The sequence below is a fragment of the Hemicordylus capensis genome, chromosome 6, assembly GCF_027244095.1.
Source record: "Hemicordylus capensis ecotype Gifberg chromosome 6, rHemCap1.1.pri, whole genome shotgun sequence".
Classification (NCBI taxonomy): domain Eukaryota; kingdom Metazoa; phylum Chordata; class Lepidosauria; order Squamata; family Cordylidae; genus Hemicordylus; species Hemicordylus capensis.
This window is the reverse complement of record NC_069662.1, coordinates 149,466,504-149,480,768: the sequence shown is the minus strand read 5'-3', so window position 1 is coordinate 149,480,768 and position 14,265 is coordinate 149,466,504. Positions and strand designations below refer to the sequence as shown.

The following is a 14,265-nucleotide window of genomic DNA, read 5'->3' as shown; positions in this document are numbered from 1 at the left end:
AATTATTAAGAAATCAATATTTTTCTTCAGCTGGGCTCATCATGATTTAGCCATTCCTTAGCTCTGCAGCATGAAGATCGTCAATCTGCCATTTCCCAGCACAGACTGTCAAGATCACAAGAGGAATTGTATAGCTAAATTCATTTTGTGGGACAGTTCACTTGCTTCCACAGGAAGTACAGGCAAACATGAACTATTAGCAGCAGACACATTGCCTGGTATTAGGCCTGTTCACACAACCATTTTGGGGTGTGTTGGAGGATTAGATAATTCCTACCGCAATAGCAGCAGACAATCAGAATCTCTGTTTGGGCCAGCAAACTCAGGAAACACAAGATTAAGCCAGACGAGGCATCCATTGCTGAAATTGGGAGCCGCCAGCACAGAAAGTCCTTCCCAGCATGCTTTGCACTGCAAGCAGACTGAAAAGCCTCATTACACTCAGCAGCTGCCCTCTGATTGGCCACGAAGGAGCAGGAGACAGGCCCAACCTGTTGAAGCGGCTGCAACTATAGGATCATAGAGTGTGCTTTGCAGAGTGGCACATTCATGGATGGCAACTCCTATAGCCACAGCTCTCTCTTGTTTCCAGCCCTGCTGCTGATAGAAAAAGTGGGTGGATCCAAATGACCAGGAAACTAAGGTAGGGGAGCTCTCCTTTCCTCCTACCTTGTTTAAGAGCAGGGTACAAAAGCTAGGCTACTCTGCTTTGAGTCACCTGGGCTGGGGGGATTTTTGTGATTTCACACAATCATGCAAACCAGAGCAAAATGCCTCCTACTCTGATTTTGATGATTGTGTGAACGAGCCTACTACATTTCCACTGTACAGCAGCAGATGGATTGGATCCGAAACATCCTGGCATGACCATAAGAGAAATCCTATACACATCTGACCTACAGAACTCTTCCGACATAAAATGCCACCCCTAAATTGACCCCCATAACTCAAGCATTAGGTGGAGGAGGTTTTGCAGACCACTTCCACTTTCTCACCCAATTATGCTCTCTCTCATTCCATGCAAGCTCCTCAAAATTATTGAAAGTATTGAATGTATTTAATTAAATTATTTAATTCATGCAATCAGTAAAATGAAGGTAGGAGGCAGCAAACCCAGTTCTTACTGCTCAAGAAAACCCACGAGAAACCCTCCAACCTAGCTTGCTCAAATGTGGGTAACCCAAGTTTTGTACCTAGTTGTTTTTTTTATAACCAAAGTAGGATGAAAAGAGGGACAGTCCTACCTCACAGTTTGGTCATGTGTTGGCATTTCCCTTTTGCAGCAGTTCCTGGCAGTTGGCTGCCATGTTTGTGGCTGCAGCTACAGGAGCGACTATCTGTGAATGTGCCACTCTGCACAGCCCTCTCTATGCCTTGTTTCTCACAATGGCTTAAATAGGGCTGGGCCCGCCTCCTGACCTCTTGTTGCCAATCAGAGCATGGCTGCTGACATATTAGGGTTTCCCTCCTCCTGGCAGCACAATGCATACTGGGAAGGTTCTCCCAATCCTGGGAGGACCTTCTATGTTTCAAGCTCACCACTGCCATGCCCGTCTGGGTGCTGGGTTTGCAGAACCAAATGGAACCTCTGCTTGACAGAGGGGGCAGCATAGGAGCCCTCCCCCCACAACAAAACAAAACAAAACCCAAACCCTCACCCATATGATTGTGTGAAAGGGCTCAATTCATAGCAAAATCCTTGCTCATCTAATAATGTTCTTTGTGTTGGGGGTTGTAATTTTTACCCCCAGATTAATTAGCAGAGCACTAAAGAAGCTACCCACTCCACTTACAGAGTAGAATACAGAGGATGGTTTAGTTGTTGCAGCTATTTAGAGAAAACACATGGAGATTCTTGTAGAACTAAATACTAAGTATTTATTGGTGAAGTACACCTTTGGATAGGAAAGACCTAATCCTTAATCTAAAGAACTACATAATGAATAGGTGGGGAGAGAGAGAGATGTTTCCATCTGCTCTCTAAGAGGAAAGGAAGGGATTCTGACTCTCAACAGGAAATACCTGAAGAGTCATATAAAGTAGACAGAGGTAGAACAGCTAGGGAGACCCTTACTCACTATCTCTACTCCCAGTGCCCCTAGTGGTCATTAGGATAGTTGGTGCAAAGGGTCTATGTAATGGAACTCCAACACTTTGTCACCCCATTGCTCCCCCACACTAGTTATTCTAGAGTTTCCCCTATCCATCCTAGCTATTTAACATAGGGTACCAGTGTAGATGCTGCAGCCGAAGTCTCTTTTGGACTGCAGTACTTGAAGCAGCATCATAGGTTCAGATAAATTCATATTATTTGAAATACCATATGGGTTCTTTTCTTGGGGTATTTTGCAATCACCAGATCAGTAATGAAGGCTGGAGTTAACAGCACCTTCCTACTCTACAGTTATAGGATTCTACAAGAGGCTCAGTTGTTGGTTTGTGGGACAGGGACTTCTCAGTCATTGCCCCAAGACTTTGGGATGCTCTCTTGGCTGGCTTCTGCTCCTGAGAACTTCTACCACAGTTTTTAGAAAACAAATAAAGTTGTGGCTCTTCACCTAGGCATTTAAATGAGATGATTTTTTCACTTCTGTTTTGTGTATTGGGGCAGGGAAGCCTACCACTTGTTCTCTGGATCCTTGCCCAATTTGGCTGCTTCTGTCTAGCAGGGAGATTGTTAGAGGTGGACTAGTTAATATCATAAATGCATTGCTGAGGGAGGGTAGGGTGACTCCTTGTCTGAAGGAAGCAATGGTTAGACCAATTCTCAAGAAGCCTTCCCTGGCCCCTTTAGTGATGGATAGTTACAGGCCAATCTCCCATCTCCCTTGGTTGGGCAAGGTGATTGAGAGGGTGGTGGACCAGCTCCAGGCAGTTTTGGAGGAAACTGATTATCTAGACCCATTTCAAACTGGCTTTAGAACTGGCTATGGGGTTGAGACAGCCTTGGTCGGCCTGATGGATGGCCTTTAGGGAGGAATTGACAGAGAGAGTATGACTCTGCTGGTTCTTTTAGATCTCTCAGCAGTGTTCGATACCATCAACCATGGTATCCTTCTAGATTGGCTGGGGGAGTTGGAGATACAAGGGCATGGCTTTGCAGTGGTTCTGCTGCTCCTCAAAACAGAAGCTGTTATATGGAGTCCATCAGGGCTCCATTTTGTCATGAATGTTTTTTAATATCTACATGAAATTGCTGGGTGAGGTCATCAGGAGGTTTGGTGCTGGGTGTTATCAGTATGCTGATTACACCCAAGTCTATTTGTCCTTGTTGTCTTCATTATCAAGTAATGCCACTCATTCTCTAAATGCCTTCCTACAGGCAGTAATGGTCTGGATGAAGGATAACAAATTGAAGCTGAATCCAAACAAGACGGAGGTGCTCATAGTAGGAGCTCAGAATCTTAGGGATGAGTTAGCACTTCCTGTGCTGAATGGGGTTACACTCCCCTGGAAGGAGCAGGTGCACAGCTTGGGAGTACTCCTGGACTGCAGGCCTCACCCTTGTATCTTGGAGGCCTTGGCCAGGAGTACTTTCTATCAGCTTTGGCTGATTCGACAGCTGTGTCCATTCCTTGAAGAGGATGACCTCAAAACAGTGGTGCATCAGCTGGTAACCTCCAGGCTGGACTATTGAAATGCACTCTACGTGGGGCTGCCTTTGTACGTAGTTCAGTAACTTTGGTCAGTTCAAAATGGGGCAGCCAGACTGGTCTCTAGGGCAACCCAGAGAGACCATATTATGCCTGTTCTGAAACATTTGCACTGGCTGCTGATATGTTTCTGGGCAAAATACAAAGTGCTGGTTATTACATTTAAAGCCCTGTACAGTTTAGGTCCGAGTTATCTTAGAGAGTGTCTTCTTCTGCATGATCCCCACCACACATTAAAGTCATCTGAGGAGGTCCACTTCTAGTTACCACCGGTTCATCTGGTGGCGACTCAGAGGCGGGCCTTCTCTGTACCTGCTCTGGGCCTGTGGAATGCGTTCCTGACAGAAATCCATAATCTGAGTTCATTACTGGCCTTCCGGAGAGCCCTTAAAACCTATCTGTGTGACCTGGCCTTCCAGGGTTTTTAAATTGTTGCCATTTGTTTTAATTGTTGTAAATATTCGGCCTGGTTCTCCAGTTTTTTTAACTATTTAAATGTTGTAACTGTTAATTAGTTTTATGTTGTTTTTATAGTTTTGATTTTAATGGTTAATTGATTTTAATTGTTTTTATTTTGATGAAAACCACCCTAAGCCTTTTTTGGAAGGGCGGTATACAAATCAAATAAATCAAATCAATCAATCAATCAATAAAGTGTTGCTTTATATAGGTTTTGAAATTTTTAAATAGAGATTATTTTTATATTTATATTAATAGCTGTATTTTCTGTATTTTAATTGCGTATTGTTTTAACTATGTTGTAAACTGCTTTGAGATTATTTTAATGAAAAATGGTATATAAATCAAACAATTAAACAAATAATTAAATTAAATTAAATTAAATTAAATTAAATAAGCATAGTTACATTGGTGGTCATTGCAAATCCCCTTTCCCCCAACCTTGGCCAAACTGCTCTGATTAACCAGCATTTAGCCAGGATAGATAACCCTGATGGTTAACCAGACTAGGATTGCCCTGAAATTTTGGGTTCAGCTCTGCTGGGCTCACTAATCCTGATTAACTTTTTAAACACAATTCTGGTGATTGTGTGAACCCAGCCAAAGCTGTAACCATTTCATCTACAATGTCTCTAGATTATTATTGCCTCATGGCTTTCTTGTTGGGGCAAATTGCCAGCTGTTGGACTTTACTAGTAATCCAGTTGTGAAGACCTATATATCAATTTCCCACCTGTTGTAAAAATATCTTAACAGTGTTTTCACCACAGTCAGTGAATGAGGCATAGGAAGCATAGAATTCTGGAAACTGTAGTTCAACAAACGAACTGGCTGTTACTAACAAATCAGTCTCCACACTCATAGAAAACTACAGGGTGGAGCAAGTGGCTAAGACGCCAGGGAGTTGCTCTATGGATCATATTAAGCCTTGTGAACCTTAATATGTGTGGGTGGCTTTTCACAACCCTTTTTGTTGTGTTCTGTTTCTGTAGGACAAATGTGACCCAGAGATTTATAGTAAATGCAATAAATACATGCAAAAAGCATTAGAAACATATTTGTATGGAAGGTTTTACTTTTCAAAAAGCTTGAGAATCTACTCAAAAGCCTATTAAGAAATTACAGACAGCATTTTTTTTTTTTAATGGAGAAGGAAAGCATCTTTGGCACATGTATTATAAGCAATGTAGTTAAATTGCTTGCTAATGGCAAAGCAAATTACATGATTCATCAAACTCTCTGGTTAATACAGGAGCTGGCTCTGGCGCTGTGGTCACTGTGCTCTCCAAGAAGGAGTGGGGGGAATTAATAGGCTTGATTTGACACTACTTACACAGCCTTTTAAAAAAATCTCTCTGCACATCATACAGAACATACAGACACACACACAAACATCATGTCACCCTCACATAATGATTTTCTAGCTATCATTTCTCTCTCCAAGCTTAATTCATTGGCAGGGCCAAGGCTTTGGAAGTATCTCAACATTAATCACCAGACAAAGGAGAGACTTTCCTTCTGCTTTTAAAAGCCCAGACCGGAGGTGGCTATCTACCCCATTATAAAGATTCAGAACGTTGTTTAGCTTTAAAAAAAAAAAATAGTAGGGGAGGCTGGATGGCAGTTCCTCTTCCATGAAAAAAAGAATCACAGGTCGCTTGCTCAGGTGAGCATGGAGAGCTCTGCCCTCCCCATTTTCTTCACTGCCAGGTGTATGATCAATGTATGTGTGCAGAACCTGTTCAAATCGAACCAGGTTCCATTTGAACTGGTCCGGTTCGACCAATTCGAACTCGAATTTGCCCGGCCTCCCCAAAAAGGCAACTGGTCCAAATTCGAACTCGACTGGGCCCAGTCCAACATGGACCCATCTGACCCAGTTTGAGGGCTATGCTTGTAAAGGGGAATCCAATGAGAATTCCCCTTTACAAGCAAAGGGGTGAGGGAATCTTTTAAAAATGTTCTAGGTGCGGCTGGGATGGGGATGCTGAGAGGCTACTTTACTGGCTTGTGCGGCAGCAGCTCCTTAAGACTCGCCGGTGTGCCCCCGCAGCAGTGTGGGCTGGCCGTGGCCCAATTCCAAGGGGGAGCACTGGAGGGGCTTCGAGGAGCTGGCGCTGCACAAGTCAGTCAGTTGCGCTCTTGCTACTCCCTCAGCTACACTTAGAACATTTTAACATTTAAAAAGGATTCCCTCACCCCTTTGCTTGTAAAGGGGAATCCTCACCAGATTCCCCTTTACAAGCATAGCCTTTGAACCGGGACAAAATACTATCTTTCTACAGGACAAAATATATCATCCTATTAATTATCGTCTCTCTTCCATATTTAGCTGCTTCATAGAAGATGAAAGTGAAGATGAGAGATAAACTAGTTGTCTTATTTATAGCCCTTGATAATTCCCAATTTATCAAACTATAGTGAGCAAAAAGGTGGATTGGATCTATAGCTCTCTTCTTCCAAAGGAATAAGTCTCCCTTCCATTAGAGGATACTCTTCTGCCAGAGAATTCTTCTTTTGTTGGAAGTTCTAGTCCAACATTCTAACCACTATAGCACTATAGTGTAGTGTTGGAGTAGGACCAGGGAGACCCAAGTTCAAATCCCCATTCAGCCATGTAACTCACTGGGTGATTCTGGGCCAGTCAGTCATTTATTCCTCAGCCTAACTTATCCCACAGGGTTATTGTGGGGATAAAAATAGCTATGTACAATGCTCTAGGCTCATTGGAGTAAGAGTGGAATATAAATGTAAAAATAAATACAATAAAACTGCCGTTAATAAAAGGCTTTGGACTTGAGTTTATAGGGATGTGTATTAGAGATAAAATGCATCTACCCAACTCTCTCCTGAGCATCTCTAGGAATAAAATCTTGGGGGAGCGGGGGAAGAGGGCTGAACAACAATTCCACCCTGAGGAATGACCCCTCTAGCAATTTATATGAACAATATTTTAACAAAGCATTCCCAAAAGACAAAAATGGAGACAAATTAGGGGCAGTGAGTTACTAGTGACAGGTGCTAGGAAATAAGAACTGTCCCAAGTAAACAAGTACAGTTGAAGCGTGTGGTGGATTGTATGTGCTCAGCCCGCAGTGCCCTCTTCAGGCCAGGGGTGGTGCTACCATTGGGCGACCGTGTGCAGCGAACACGGGCTGCCCAGTGGGACCAGGGTCAGGTGACCCGCATTCCACCTGCCTCTGCAACCACATGTTTGCTTTGCTCCCTCCCTCTGCCCTCATCACCAGCAACAAATTGCCAGTGGACAAGCAAATGATTTCACCACCCGGTGACACAATGGCGGCAGCAGCAGAAACTGCCAAAAAATCTAGCTGCAGGCTGCCACAGACATTACTGTTATTCTTCAGGCACATGAAGGTTGGGGCCGTGTGACAGGCAGCCCAAAAACTTCTGATTGGCCAGGCCTAATATAAATACTGGGAGCTTGGCTCTTGTGTGGCCAGAACAGTATCTTCTGCCTTCTTTCTGCTTTCCTGTTTAAGCTCTGAAACATTCCCCAAAAGGTGAAATCAGAGGGGACCAAAAAGGGGCAGTGGTTTACCAGGGACAGATACCAGAAAATAGGGACTCTCCCTGGTAGAGAGAGTCTACAACTGAAGCAAATGAAATCCTCTTAGAAGTGATCATTTAGCGACAAATAGGCCATTTTAACATTGCAACTGCACATCGCCTGGAATGTCGAGATTGATAGTTTCTCCAAAAATTAAAAGTATTTTAAGAGCTATTTGGTTAACAAAATAGATCATGTTACCCACCCAGCCTCAAGGGCTTGGCTTCTACTCACTAACCACGGCTGTTAAATTACATGTTGTACATGGCACTTATGATGGACATGGTTACAGTAGCCAATCCGTTATAGTGGACAAAAACAGATCTCTCAAACCAAGCTTATTAAATTCAAGACATTCCTATAAGAGACAGAAAGTTTGACCACATAAGAACATTTCTTGTCTTTTTTATTGTGGAGTGCTAGCAGCCTTTTTTAGAGGGAGAAGATGGTCAGGCAAGCAACAGAAATATTGTTTTGAAAAGATGCTATCCATCATAGCCAAGCTCGAGCTGAGCTGAAATAGTCAGTAAAGCCATATAAGCCTTGTTAGGCTGCCTGACACACGGCTGCATACCAGATTTAATTGGAACGTCTTGCAAATTTCAGTGCCTCTGCCTTTGTGAAAGAACGAGAAAACAGCATGAAGCCAGAAAGGAGGGCTTCCAGGAGAAGAGCAAGGTCAGTTTTGCACAACACAAAATGGATTTTCAGAGATCCAAGATTACTCCCAGATTGCCTTACATGAGGCCATTTTAAGGGTGAGGGATTGTGCAGAAATGATGGGGAATATGACCCAAGTGGTTGGAGGACAACTATATTTGCTACAGAGTTTTGTAAAGTAAACTTCACCCCCTGCCATACCACACAGTTGGCTGTCTCATTCATTTTCTGCATTGTGTCTCTTAGCTGCATACCAGCAGGACCTGGAGTGCTTCAATATGGGTGAAGGTTCTACTCTTACACATGGTTGAAGGCAGAGCTGTCACATCCCAAGGATACGTAGTAGGGTTACTGGATCTGGAATTCCAGAAATGGCCCGATACGGAACATTCTGTAGAGAATCTGAGAGAATCCAGGTCCAAAAGGAGAATCAGCCTGGAATTATCTGATACCGTCCGGGGAATTCTGGAGCATTCTGGGAGTTTGGATTTTTCTCCCTGATTTCAGTGGGGTGGCGGGAGGTGGGGAGAAAAGCCATCTTCTGCCATCTATCTGCCTGCCCATTTATTTGTTTGTTTGTTTGTTTACATTTTTAGCCTGTTATTTTACTTATAATTTTAATAAAAAGGTAGATTCTCAGATGTTCCATCACTTTCCTTGTGATTCTCAGGTGTTATATCGCTTCCCCTGAGATTCTTGGATGTTACATGACTTTTCTTCTGTGATTCTCTGTAAGTACAATTTCCAGGTTACTTTAAAAAAAAGTTAAAAAAACAAAGAATGGTCAGATTCACTTGAAATTGAATACACAGAGTCCGGCCATCCTTACCTACTTGTGTGCCAACTTTCAGAGCTGTCTTTCTAGTATTTGTTTTTTTGTGGGGAGGGGGGTGATTTTTTTTAACTTTCTCCATAGACTTTTATGGGGATTTTCACGGATTAAAAATCAGATTCTGAATCCAAGACTGGACTTCTGAAGGGTCCAAAGGGTCCAATATATGTGGTTCCTGACTGGATTTGATCCAAAATTTACAATTGTGTACAGTCCTAATAAATAGCACCACTGGTGAAGAGTGCCTTCAGCACCCGCACACCTTTATCAGTGCTGCCATATTGTATGCCTTGTGCTGGTGCCCCTTTCAGGTAAATGACCTGGGCAACCACCTGGCTCAACCATCCCTAAGGCTGGCCCTGGCGGAAGTCTCTTCATCACCTTCACTGCCTTGGCTGCACACTGCACTGATGCAAAGCCAAAGAAGTGTTTGTTCTTACAGACATGCTAGAACAACATATTGGTCCTCTATGTTATCAACAGTTCAGAATACAGCTCAGCAACTGCAGTGAATGAATTGACAGACACCCCACATGGAATAGTGCCTTAATGTTAATGCGTGTGCATTATCTACCTATGCACTTGGGACAAGATGCACTTGCTCACCCATTGAACTCCCCACAGATGGATCCAAACTCTGAAAAATGATAATGCTTGCAACTCACACTAATAAAAACTGAAGCAGGCATTCCCCCACCCCCACCAAAGCAAAAATAAGAATTATGATTTACTACTAGGGACCGGTGCCAGAGAATAAATACTGTCCCTGATTAACACAGGTTATTGGGATGTATGGTGGACTCGTGTGCTCAGGCCTCAGCACCAATGTTCCCTATAAGAGGGATTCCCAGATGTTTTTGATTACAATTCTCACCATCCCCAGATAAAGGCCATTGCAGCTGGGGGTGATGGGAGTTGTAGTCAGCAACATCTGGGAATCCCTGTTACAGAGAACATTGCTCAGCACCCTCCTTAGGCACATGAAGCTCTAATGAAGCTCCTCATTGCACATGCCATTGTACAATGGCAGGCCACCTTGACTGGTCCAGCTACATATAAATAATGGCAGCCTAACCTTTTTCCTTTGTGGGTTCAATGAAGCAGGACTTTCTTCTTTCTTCCAGCGTCTCCAGTTCAAGATATTGCTTCAGTTGCCAGTCCTGGACCTCAGAAACCCTAAGCTGGGTAGCAAATTCAAAATTTGAAGGAAGTGGAAGAACATCTCAGAATATCTCAGGGCTCCTCTCAGGGTGAAACTGGAATTCGAAGACTATTTCAGGATTTATTGTAAGGTGAAATTTTGGAGAATTTTCTTAGATGGCTTCTCCACAATACTTGAACAAACACCCTCCAGATCTAAGTTTGCATTCTACAGCTGCTCACAACCTTGGCCTAGGCCAAGGATAGGCAAACTTTGGCACTCCAACTGTTGTTGAATTACACCAGCAATAACAACAACAACTCCCATGATCCCCAGCCACAATAAATTTTAGTTAGGGGTGGTGGGAGTTGTAATTCAACAATGGCTGGAGGGTCAAAGGTTGCCTACCCCTCACCTAAGCCTACCCAGGCTCTAGTCTCTGTACTTCTGCTCATTCATTAGCCTCCAAATATGTAGGTACCCCTGTGCATTGTTTCTGCCAAACATGTTGTTGGGGGTGGGGTCAGAGGACCACATGGATGTCAGGTGTGTGGCTATTGGGCGTGGCCTCCCTTCTTCCTCCACATGTTTGGAGGATAATAGCTAAGTGAGGATATTCTGAATGTAGTTTAAAGGGAAATGGACTTGCCCTTAGTGAACTGCTGGGAGAACTGGACAGAGCTGGTCTTGTAGCAAGCATGAATTGTTCCCTTTGCTAAGCAGGGTCCAGCCTGGTTGCATTTGAATGGGAGACTACATGTGTGAGCACTGTAAGATATTCCCCTCAGGGGATGTAGCTGCTCTGGGAAGATCATCTACATGCAGAAGCTCCCAAGTTCCCTCCCTGGCATCTCCATGATAGGGCTGAGAAAGACTCCTGCCTGCAACCTTGGAGAAGCCACTGCCAGTCTGTGAAGACAATACTGAGCTACAATACTGTGTAGACAATGGTCTGACTTGGTATAAGGCAGCTTCCTATGAGGTCTTTCCCAGCCTATCAGGTAACCACGAGGATCAATATACGCTCAGATATGTGTCCAAATACCTCATTATCATTGGCAAAGCACCTGTAACTCCTGCCTTTTACATTTGTTCATAAGATGATACTGATTACTTATAAATATATTACCTGAAAAGGGTTTTGCCAAGATTCCTGTGGGAACTAGGGACACTGAAAATACACTGCACAATATTTCTTGCACTTTTTTTCAGCTTGTGCTTCAAACCTCTAGTCAACTCACATACTTTTGTTCCATAATTTATAGAGCTAGGGATTTATAGATAACCTATAACACCTATAAAAAGAAGAAGGAAGAAGAAGAGTGGGAAGAATTGGCCAAGGGGAAAGGTGAGCTGAGCTGGTATTAGACGTTATCTGCAAGTCTGCATTATCATAAACAGCTTAAGCAATATCGAGCCCTACTGAGAAGTAGACTTCATTCATAGTCTTTCACAATGTCTGTGAGAAATCAGTGAATATGTGTAAATGACTCTCTGTCTGGAGTCAAACCTAACCGAACATAGCTCTCTCTCTTCCTAGTTAATGGAGCATACTTTGAGCCAATGTATACCATGGTTTGGCCATAGAGTAGGTAAGCAGGTTGCCAAGTTTTAAATCAAAACAGATTGGTCTCCCTCAGAAGAGTTGGGGGTGGAGCCAAGGATGGAAAGTGACATGTCGGGCTCTGGTTTAATGGCAAATGAGTACAGGGCCAAGCTACATATTACTATCACAGTTCCCTAAGGCTCACCACTCCCCTTGTGATGAATTGCTGCACTGAAGCAGCTTTTGTGTTCCAGCCATGATGCTGGCCCCACCCTGTGAGCAGAAGTGCTCTTACCCCTGGACTTCCGGGCCGAAGTCCAGGGTCTCCACACCCCCTGGGGGCCCTCAAATCCTCTTTCGTCTGTCCCGGATGGTGTGGTCACTGCACTGCCCCACACCACCAGCCCGCACTCCGACGTCTACCTGGTGTGACTGCTGGTGTGTTCCTGGCTCTACCCATCCCAGGATCGGACTTGCACCCCCTGGCGAATGCTGCTCATGGCTCAGCTACTTGACAGTTACATTAAGCCCATCACTGGTGCTGACGTGCTCAACTTCTCCTTTTAAAATGGCAGCCAGATTGGTGAGGGAGGCACTGATTGGGACCACAGTGCAAGATAAGCAGCCTTAACCTCCACCATAGTCCCAGTTTGGATGTTGTGTCTCCCCACTAGTGCTTGCCATTTGAAAAGTGAAAAGGCTCCCATTGGAGTCAATTAGTGGAAGATCCAATCCGGATTGGAACCATGGCACACATATCCAGCTCCTGATCCACAGGAGGCCTTATCCAATTGCTATTTTAATAAGAAAATGTAAGCCCATCCATGCTAATTATAGACTTAATGTAAAGCCTAGTTTGACTTGAAAGTATCAAAACAGAAATCCTATTTCCTTCCTAAATACTCACATCTCTCAGTTATGTTGTGCTTCTTTGCTCCCACAACTTGCACAAGCATATCTGGTTACCAGTGTTTTAAATAGTGATTAAACCAATTAATCAACTAATTGATTAACTTTAAAAAAATGCATATTGCCAAGCCGCATGGCTATGTGTGCCTTTTTTGAACTACCTGTATTGAACGAAAGTTGAGTTGGTGTTGTACCTTTGAGATAAGGTACAATTTATCAAACCAAAGCTACCATTCACTGTTAGAAGAACAGGCCACCTTTTATGATTTTCCTATTTGTTGTCTTTCAGAGAAACAAGCCAGAATGAAAACAGCTTGAGAACTAACCAAGGAGGCACTGATTAATCAACTAAAGCTATAGCTGATTAATCTATAGATTAAAGGCAAGCCTGCGGCTCTCCCTATTCTTCACAGCTAATTATATAAACTTGCCTGCAAATATTTGTATCCCTTCAGCTGCGTCATGCATTTCCTTGCAAAAGCTGTGAGGCCTCAACCATAGACAAACCAATCTGGAGTTACACTCCAAACCAAAAATAACAGCCCACCAGCTGTGTCCTGAAAATTGAAAAATCTGTGCTCAACTTTTCGGCAGCAGCTCAACAGCGTCCAGAGCCATCAATAACAATAAATTAGGAGGGTTTTTTTCTTTTCTTTTCTTTTTTTTAATGTGTAGGGCTGTGTGCTGGAGCCTGCGCTTCTGGGAGTGGAGAAGCATACCCCTTCCACTTGGATGGCTGTGGTAAAGACGATTGATGCATATGTCTCGTTCATGTAATCACTCTGTGTGAGGTCTGGAAACAGACGAGAAGAAGGGGGAAAGATTTTTTTGAACGTTCCCCAATGTGAAGAGCATTGGTGAAAATCAAAAGCAGCCAGTTCAGAAAATGTTTTGCTGTAAATACTTTGAGACAGTCCATTAAGACACCATAGGACCATTTTTCTTCATTGCTGTGAGTAAAATTGCCACCTGGCTGGTGGTTGACTGGCCTGGCTGGGTTTTTGTTTTTAATTTTCAGGATCAATTTGCTTTTTATGGCCTATTCCCAAGAGAGTGTGTTGTTGTTGTTTTTTAAGTCAACACCAAACAGTAACCCTACATATAAATAGAATTATATTCTGCCATAAATACCTTGTCTATGTCTTTTGACGTCTATGATATATACATCATCCATCTGCATGCTATGTCCAAAACTATCAGTCCTTGCCCTGAGCAGCTTACAATCTAAAACTTGACACATGGGAAATAACAGAGGAAGGGGAGGAAGAAGGAGGAGAAAACTATAGATTTTTGCTCAATGTTATTCCAGGTCACCATATTGCACACAGGTGGAAAATCTGAGAACTAGATATCTTTCTATTTTAATTATTTATTGTGTATTTTTCTAGCCCCAAATCCTACAGCTCAAGGCAATGTATAGGGGAAAGAACAATGCCTGCATTTTATTTAACGATTTATTCATTCACTCATTTGTTTTAACTTCTTTTAACTTAA

General features: G+C 43.2%; 1 long non-coding RNA gene across 1 annotated transcript; it reads left to right on the top strand.

The window, feature by feature from the left end:
• Positions 1–545: 545 nt before the first annotated feature.
• Positions 546–13,893, top strand: LOC128331461 (uncharacterized). The gene is made up of 6 exons (XR_008310308.1): positions 546–643; positions 8,290–8,361; positions 9,014–9,074; positions 10,300–10,467; positions 11,582–11,664; positions 13,061–13,893. It is a non-coding gene; the product is annotated as an uncharacterized LOC128331461 (long non-coding RNA).
• Positions 13,894–14,265: the final 372 nt, after the last annotated feature.